This window comes from Acomys minous (assembly GCF_964271855.1).
Source record: "Acomys minous genome assembly, chromosome: 3".
NCBI lineage: Eukaryota > Metazoa > Chordata > Mammalia > Rodentia > Muridae > Acomys > Acomys minous.
Window position 1 is genome coordinate 87,325,952 of NC_140485.1, and position 8,475 is coordinate 87,334,426.

General features: G+C 43.6%; 1 long non-coding RNA gene across 1 annotated transcript; it reads left to right on the forward strand.

The window, feature by feature from the left end:
• The first annotated feature begins 3,845 nt into the window (after nucleotides 1–3,845).
• On the forward strand, nucleotides 3,846–8,062 carry LOC311594867. Its single transcript, XR_014778237.1, has 2 exons — nucleotides 3,846–4,280; nucleotides 7,085–8,062. It is a non-coding gene; the product is annotated as an uncharacterized lncRNA (long non-coding RNA).
• Nucleotides 8,063–8,475: the final 413 nt, after the last annotated feature.

The following is an 8,475-nucleotide window of genomic DNA, read 5'->3' on the forward strand; positions in this document are numbered from 1 at the left end:
AGATGATGAAGGACACTTCATAATCATCAAAGGAAAATTCCATCAAATTGACATCTCAATTCTGAACATCTATCCTCAAAATACAAGCGCACCCACATTCAGAAAAGAAAGATTAACTAAAGCTTACATCATACACCAAACCCTACAAATTAATAATGGGAATCTTTAACACCCAACTCTTACCAATGGACAGATCATCGAGACAGAAACTAAATCGAGAAACAAACAGATGTCATGAATCAAATGGACCTAACAGATATCTACAGAATTTTTTACCCAAACACACACACACAAAATACCTTCTTGTCAGCCTCATTGAACCTTCTCCAAAATTGACCATGTACTTTGTCACAAAGCAAGTCTCAACAGATACAAGAAAGTTGAAATAATCCCTTGTATTTTATCAGATGACCATGGATTAAAGCTGAATTTCAACAAGAAAGGAAACAGCAAAAAGCCTACACACACACACACACATAGAAACAACAATTCTTTATTTACTGACAGTTGCGTCAAGGAAGAAATAAAGAAATTAAAGACTTTCCAAAATATAATAAAATGAAGACAAAACATGCCCAAACCTATGGAGAATCATGAAAGCAGTGCTAAGAGGGATGTTCACAGCAGTAAATGCCTTCATAAAGAAATTGGAGACATCTCATACAAGAAATTTGTTGGCAACCTGAAAGCCCTGGGAAGGGGGGGCAGTGAGTAAAACAGAAGCACATGTACCAAAGAGGAGTAGATGACTGGAAATAATCAACTCAGAGCTTAAATTATTAAATTAAAAAAAAATAAAGAGTCAGTGAAACCAAGTGCTGGTTCTTTGAGAAAATCAATAAGACAAACTCTTAGACAAATTTGCCAAAAGGCAAAGAGACATTATCCTATTCAACAAAATCAGAGATGAAAAGGAGGACATAGCAACAGACACCAAGGAAATCCAATGAATGATTAGCTCTTAGTTCCAAAGTCTATATGCTACAAAATTTGAAAATCTAAATGAAATGGACAGTTATCATGATATATTCCATTTACCAAAGTTGAATCAAGTTCAAATAAACAACTTAAATAGTCATCTAATCCCTTAGAAAATAGGAGCATTCACCAAAAGTCTCAAAAATAAAAATAAAAAACAAAAACAAAAACCCCAGAGCTAGATGATTTCAGCATAAATTTCTGTCAGATCTTAAAAGAAGAGCTAATAACAATATTCTTTAAACTATTCCACAAAATAGAAATGGAAGGAACTTTAACAAACACATTCTATAAAGCCAAAGTCACCATAATAACTAAACCATACAAACACCCAACACTTTCAAAGAATTTCAGACCAATTTCTCTTATGAAAATTTAAGTAAAATTATTGAATAAAATACTCACAAGTGGAATACAAGAACACACAAAAAATATCTTCTATCAGGTGTGGTTCAATATAGGGAAATCTGTCAATGTAATCCACCACAAAAAGAAACTGAAAACACACACACACACACACACACACACACACACACACACACACACACACACAGGATCATCTCTTTAGATGAAAAAAAAAAGCATTTGACAAAATAAAACATCAGTTCATGGTGAAGAGACCAAACCAAAGCCATTTTGTTTTCAGAGGCTGAGAACTTGACTCCCCAAGAGTTTCCAGGGAGAGCCACAAACATATAGCTAGCAACTGTTCCTAGGAGCTTGCATCCTGGGCCAACCACTCAGAGCTACAGGTCACAGTGACCAAAACAAACAAAACTTTCCCCCCTGTGGTCTGGCCCTGGTCCCTTCACTTAGCACTGGTCCCCCAGCCAATCAGCTTAAAGGGAAAATTTCCTGTAGGCCTCTGACATATCATGTAACAGCAAGGCTTAGAAGTGGCTTGGAATGTGCAGTTTTTTCCTTTAAAAACACTGTCCCATAAAACCAGGGGCTGCTGTTTTCCATACTTATGAGGGGCTGATGGTCCAGGCTCTGAGCTTGAAATAAATAAGACCTTGTGTGATTTGCATCTGGCTGTTTCCTAGTGGTCTTTGGTGGTTACACAACATGGGCATTACAATGGTTAAAGTCTTGCAGAGATCAGTGATACAAGGTTCATATCTGTGCATAGTAAAGACAATATAGAACAAGCAATATAGCTTTAAAAGTAACATTTATTCTCATTGTTCAGTTTTTGTATGGGAGGCTTACTGTCCTAGGCCTACTCCTGGAAGCTTTTGTCCTCCATACAACCTAACTTAGGCCCAGAATGTTTTCAGCCTCTGAGATTTACTGCTTAATAAGTTCACCCTTACCTGTTCTTTATGAGCTCTGGCATGGTTGATTCAACTCAGGTGTTCTGGCTTAAAGTCATCTCCCAGCTGACTTATTTAATTTGGTTTTTCTCTAGGCCTGGAATTGTTCTGCTTGGCCTTGAAGTAACTCAGCCATCTGCTGTAACCTTCATGCTTCTTCTTATATTCTGATTCAGGTGCCTTCATCAGAGTTCTTTATCTGACACCTATTTTTCTATTACTGTCCTGGTAAAACTAACTCCTCTCTCTGTAAAACTGCCTTTTAAGGAGCTTTTCTTTCCTCTTTCTTCTCCTGAGAGTTGGGCATATTGTATTCTATCAAGTCTTCTCTGATTCCTCACCTTCTCTGCCACTCAATTAGATATCACTTTCAAACAATGGGTACTTCCTTCTACAAATTAACTTTATCTTCCTTTGAGATTAAGCCTTGCAAAACCATGCCTAAGCTTTTCTTTATCTGATACTTGCTCTATACCAGTCTGGCCTTGAACTCAGATCTGTTTTCCTTTGTCCCCTGGATTAAAGACATGTTGTATTCCAGCCAGATGACACAGACATAGAAGGTCTTTAGATGTGATCTGTTGCCCGAAAAGCCATGTTCTAAATTAGCATTCCTCTACAACTTCCCCATTTCTGTATATGCTAAAAATGTACACAGTTTAAACTTTACAGTATAAACAATTATCAATCTCATATAGTCTTAATGTCCTTATGAAGATACACTCAGCCATTGATGTGACGATCTTTCATAATTGCAGTCTTGATCATCTGTCTTTGAGCATCAATGATTTCTACTCTGCCAGTCTGATGAACTATCTGTCCCTCTTCAGATGGTTTATTAAGCCATCTCCACACAAGGGGATCTTATGTCTGCATCATCTGTATTGCTGTCTTTCTGCATGTCTTCCTTCAGTTCTTTGTCTCTGTCTCTCTCTGTTTCTGTGTCTCTGTCTCTCTCTCTCTCCCCCCAGAGAAAGGGTTTCTCTTTGTAGCCCTGATATCCTAGACTTCCTTTATAGACGAGATTTGCCTCTAACCCACAGAGATCTGCCTGCCTTGACTTCCCTGAGTGCTGGAATTAAAGGTGTGCACTGCCAGATCCAGTTTAAAATCCAGTGTCTTTTAGCTAATCTTATCCCTCTGTTCTGTTTCTCAAAGTACAATCCTTATGAGTTCACTGTTTCTATATCCTTAACTCATACCCTTGTTTTCAGGGGATCTGAAATGGAGTTTCTCATTTTTAATGCAGGAAAAGTCTATCTAAATAATAACTGTTGTTTGTGGGGGTGACTTACTGTGGCTCACTGTCTGAGAGGCTCCCTCATCATTCTTTGCTCTGGGAGTGAGACAAAGTCTCCTGAGTCTCTCTGGCACCCAGCAGACCTCAGAGAACTGAATCTTCCTCTGGAGATGATACCAGGGACATTTATTCTCTGTGGCCTTCTGTCAGATGTCTCCTGTCTTATGCAACATTGGTGGGCTGCTTTCTTCTTTAATCACATTGGGTTTACTTACCAACCACATTGAGTGCCAAATGTAAAAGTGTGGGAAGCCGCGCCCACATTCGCCATTACAAGATGGCACTGACACCCTGTGTCCCATGCTGACAAACAACTAATCTGCGCATGTGCGAAGGGATTTTCCACTCGTTGTGCTCTGCCTCTCCCGTGGCATCATCTCGCCCGATGAGCAACAGCCAATCAGGGACTGACACGTCCTAAGTGGAGGACAGTTTCCTATATAAGGGAGGGGTTTCTGCTGTTTGGTCTCTCTGTCTCCGTTTTTCGTGTTGTAAGCTTATGCTCTTCCTCTCAAGAGGCAGTAAAGCTTTACTGCAGAAGGATCCTGTTTGTGTGTGCAGCGTCGTTCTTGCTGACGAGATGGTAACGCTAGCCATATATGGTGCCGAAACCCGGGAAGACTACACCATCGTCAGCACCTTCAGAGAGCCCCTGACTACAGGGAGGATTCAGAACTGCAGGGTTGGTAAGTTCAGAGAGGTATGCATATTTCTGAAATTCTTGGGCTGATTCTAGCTGTAATATTTGCTGCCGTAATTGTTAAGAGGGCAGTAGATGAAGGACAGGTCACCCTAGAAGTTCAGGATAGCATGTCAGAAACCGAACGTAGTGAGAGGCTGGGTGCGGGCGGGAAGAAGAATGCCCGTAAAAAGAAAAAAGCGGGTGGGAAGAAGAATGCCCATAAAAAGAAAAAAGCTCAGGACCCTCCTGTAAAAGGAGTGCAACCCCCCTCAGGACCTAGTTCACCGCCGAGAAAAATATCGCAAAGGTTTTATCCTTTAAAGGCTCTTGAGGCATTGAATATTGATAGCTCTACAAGCTTTAATACCTCTGACAATGAGACTCCTGATTCGGAGGAAGAAGCCGAATTAGAGGAAGAGGCAGTCAGGTATGAGGAAGAGAGATACCACCTAGACGAATGAGAGGGTAATAAAAAACCCTCCCTCAATTCATCTCGCAGGGTGGCACCCACTGCTCCTCCACCCTACGAACTGCAGTCTGGATTTTCCTTCTGGCCGGAAAAGATTCGTTAAAAATTACATAATTTTTTTTCTGTGTTTGAAACAGAGAACGGGGGTCGAGTCCATGCTCCAGTGGAGTTCAAGCTAATAAAGGACTTGGCTGAATCTGTTCGCAAATATGGGGTTAATGCAAATTTCACCCTGGTAATGTTAGAAAGAATTGGCACTGGTGCCCTAACTCCTTCTGATTGGCAGATGGTGGCCAAGGCCGCACTTCCAGATATGGGCCAATATATGGAATGGAGAGCCCTGTGGTTCGAGGCCGCTCAAACACAGGTTCGGGCCAATGCCCTTGCACTTACCCCTGAACAGAGGGATTGGACCTTTGATTTGTTAACAGGTCAAGGTCAATTTACTGCAAATCAGGTAAATTACCATTGGGGAGCTTATGCTCAGATTTCACAGACTGCAATTAAGGCCTGGAAAGCACTCTCTAAAAAAGGGGAAGCTAAAAGGCACCTCACAAAGATTATTCAGGGCCCTGAGGAGTCGTTCTCCAATTTTGTGGCCAGAATGACAGAAGCTGCAGGGCGCATTTTTGGAGATATTGAACAGGTTGAGACAAGTTTTTCAGTCCGCAGTAAAGCGGGGGAGGGTTCTCAGGTTGTTGAGACAAGTTTTTCAGTCCGCGGTAAAGCGGGGGACGTTCGGAGACCCTTTAAAAGTGGGAAACTCTTCGTCATGTCTGATCAGGGCGGCTCAGAAAGGGCTGCTGAAAACTAAAGACTTGAGAGACTCATGCTAAAAATGGAGTCGCTCTCGCAGAAACAGCACGAGGAGGGTAGGAGGAGGAAGAAGGCGGAAGAGGCCGCGCCCAAACGAGATAATCCGCCATCTTGGCGTGCCTCGGAACTGGCACCGCCGCCTTATGTGGACACTTCACCTTTATCAGCACCACAGGGGAACTATCATTCTCTGTGCCCAGAGGTTTGGAAGCAGGCTCGTGCCACCTTCCCAGTGTTTGAGGATGCCAACACCAATGGCCATGATTAATGGAAGAGCATTTGGTAATGCTACTCTCAGCTGGAATACATCTGACCTTTTTGAAACTTCTAACAGGTGATTCGGCTCAGATGCGAATGGAAATGTCAGGGTTATGCATTACATCTGTGCCATATAACAATTTTACACGTGCTACTAATTTGTCTTAAGAGTCTTTCAGCTTATCTCCAGGGAAACTGGTCTGCAGAGTTTGAAGAGATCTGCGCACTGCCGCCTTTGTTACATGCGTGGATGTATCCACCACTGAAGGCCTCGCCTCCTGGATTCAACAAGCTATGCATCATCTTAAGGAGTGGGCAGGTATCGGGCTTTAGCTATGGCCCTTCTGATTATCAGCTTCCTCTGCCTTGTGTTCCTTCGGCGCTTGGTCATATCCCGAAACAGAGACCGTGCCCTAATTGCACAAGCCTTCTATGCTATTGAGGCTGGACAGTCCCCTCAGGCTTGGCTGGCGGCCTTTAAGTCCTGATCCTCGTCACGTTCGGGGTGCAAGGCAAAGCACTGCACAGGAGGTACATTGTTTGCAGTTAATGGCTTCCTGGAGAGCACGTCTGATTGCATGTGGGCTGACACCCAAAATCCCACCTCCAGAAAAAGGTGTCGGTCAGGTCCAGAGCTAGGCTGGGGCCGAGCCCCTAGATGAGTTCTGTTGTACATCAGTGGCCAAACTTCAGGGCGGGTTTCGCACATGATCAAGGTGAATAACCTGGGTTATGGGTGGTCATACATCAGTGCCCTCTGGAGATCAGACCTCTACTCTCACCCGTTTCATCCTGTTCTTACAAAATAAAACAGGGGGGACTGTGGAGAGCTGCGATGTGCCATGCCTTAACAAGGCGCAGGCTTCCGCCTTCCGCCATCCCGACGGCGAGCGCTCTCTAAGATAAACAAGTCCTTATGTGGCAAAAGGCTGTGCAAGGGTAACTGGTGATCTGATGACGAGCAGTCCTGCTCTGACGCGGACCTATGAGGAGGTGACACCTGGCATGAGCTGATTGGCCCTTGAGTTGTACTTAAGCTTGGCCCTTCCCTTCTTCGGGGCCATTCCCACTGAGCTTAATCTTGAGTAAAGATCTCGAGAAGAAGTCTGGTTGTTGGCTTCTTATTTCTGCTGGACGGTCTGGCGCCGACAAGTGGTTTTAACTGGCCCAACTGGGCTGTGAACAAAAATTCCCTGGATTATGTGTTACCTCGGTTCAATATGAAAATTTCACTAAAGCAGCTAATCTGTCAGAGTCTCTCTCAGTTTATTTTACAGAATTGGACAGCGGAGTTTGAACAGACCTTAAGAGAATTGCGGACTGCTATCATTCAAGTCAATTCCACACGGCTGGCTCTGTCACTTACTGAGGGATTCTCGTCATGGATATCCTCAGCCTTCTCCTTCTTTAAAGAATGGGTTGGGGTTGGATTGTTTGGAGCTGTAATCTGCTGTGGATTAGTGTTGACCCTATGGTTGGTCTGTAAACTCAGGGCTCAAACAAAAAGAGACAAGGTGGTTATCACCCAAGCACTTGCTGCTTTAGAATCTGGGACCTCCCCTGATATATGGTTAACCATGCTTAAGCAATAAGTTGCTGGCTGCTCAGCTCTTGCACCCTCAGAGTCTCATCTCATTGCACGAGGTAGAGTGAGTAAGCTTCAGCAGCCCTGGAGAGTTGCATAGCGAAGCATTGCAGTAGAATGGCTCTGCAGCATATATGAGCTAATTCTAGGGAGGCATGTCATCTTGCATGAAGGTTGCGTGTCCCAGTGTCCTTCCCCCAGAAAAAACGGCACAGGGCCAGGCTATGACCTCTCCGGGTGAAGAGCTTAGGGGAGAGTTGTGTATGCAGGCCTGATATTTTGTTTGGGGATTTGACCTCTGTCTCCACTCTCCCTATTGGGTGTCTTATTGCTTCTTAATAAAAAGAAAAGGGGGAGATGTGGGAAGCCGCGCCCACATTCGCCATTACAAGATGGCACTGACACCCTGTGTCCCATGCTTACAAACAACTAATCTGCGCATGTGCGAAGGGATTTTCCACTCGTTGTGCTCTGCCTCTCCCGTGGCATCATCTCGCCCGATGAGCAACAGCCAATCAGGGACTGACACATCCTAAGCGGAGGACAGTTTCCTATATAAGGGAGGGGTTTCTGCTGTTTGGTCTCTCTGTCTCCATTTTTCGTGTTGTAAGCTTATGCTCTTCCTCTCAAGAGGCAGTAAAGCTTTACTGCAGAAGGATCCTGTTTGTGTGTGCAGTGTCGTTCTTGCTGACGAGACGGTAACGCTAGCCACATAAAAGTAGCTTTTATTCTCCTTGCACAATTTTTGTATGGTAAGCTTACTACCTTCTTCAGCTAACCTAGGCCTAGTGCTAGAAGCTTCTATCCTTGATAAAATCTAACCTAGGTCTAGAATGTTTTCAGCCTCTGAGAGTTGCTGCTTAATAAGCTTACACATGCTTGTTCTTTCTGGCTTGTTCAACTCTTCTTGCTTTAAAGGTGTGTGCTTTGGCTGGCTGAAGCACAACTTAATCATCTGTTTATGATAAACAGAAAGTCCTTGGATTAATGGTTTGTGTTTGGACTTAACTACACTGAACATAAGACAGATTTTTAAAATTAACAATCTCAAGGATGACAATGGGATTAAAT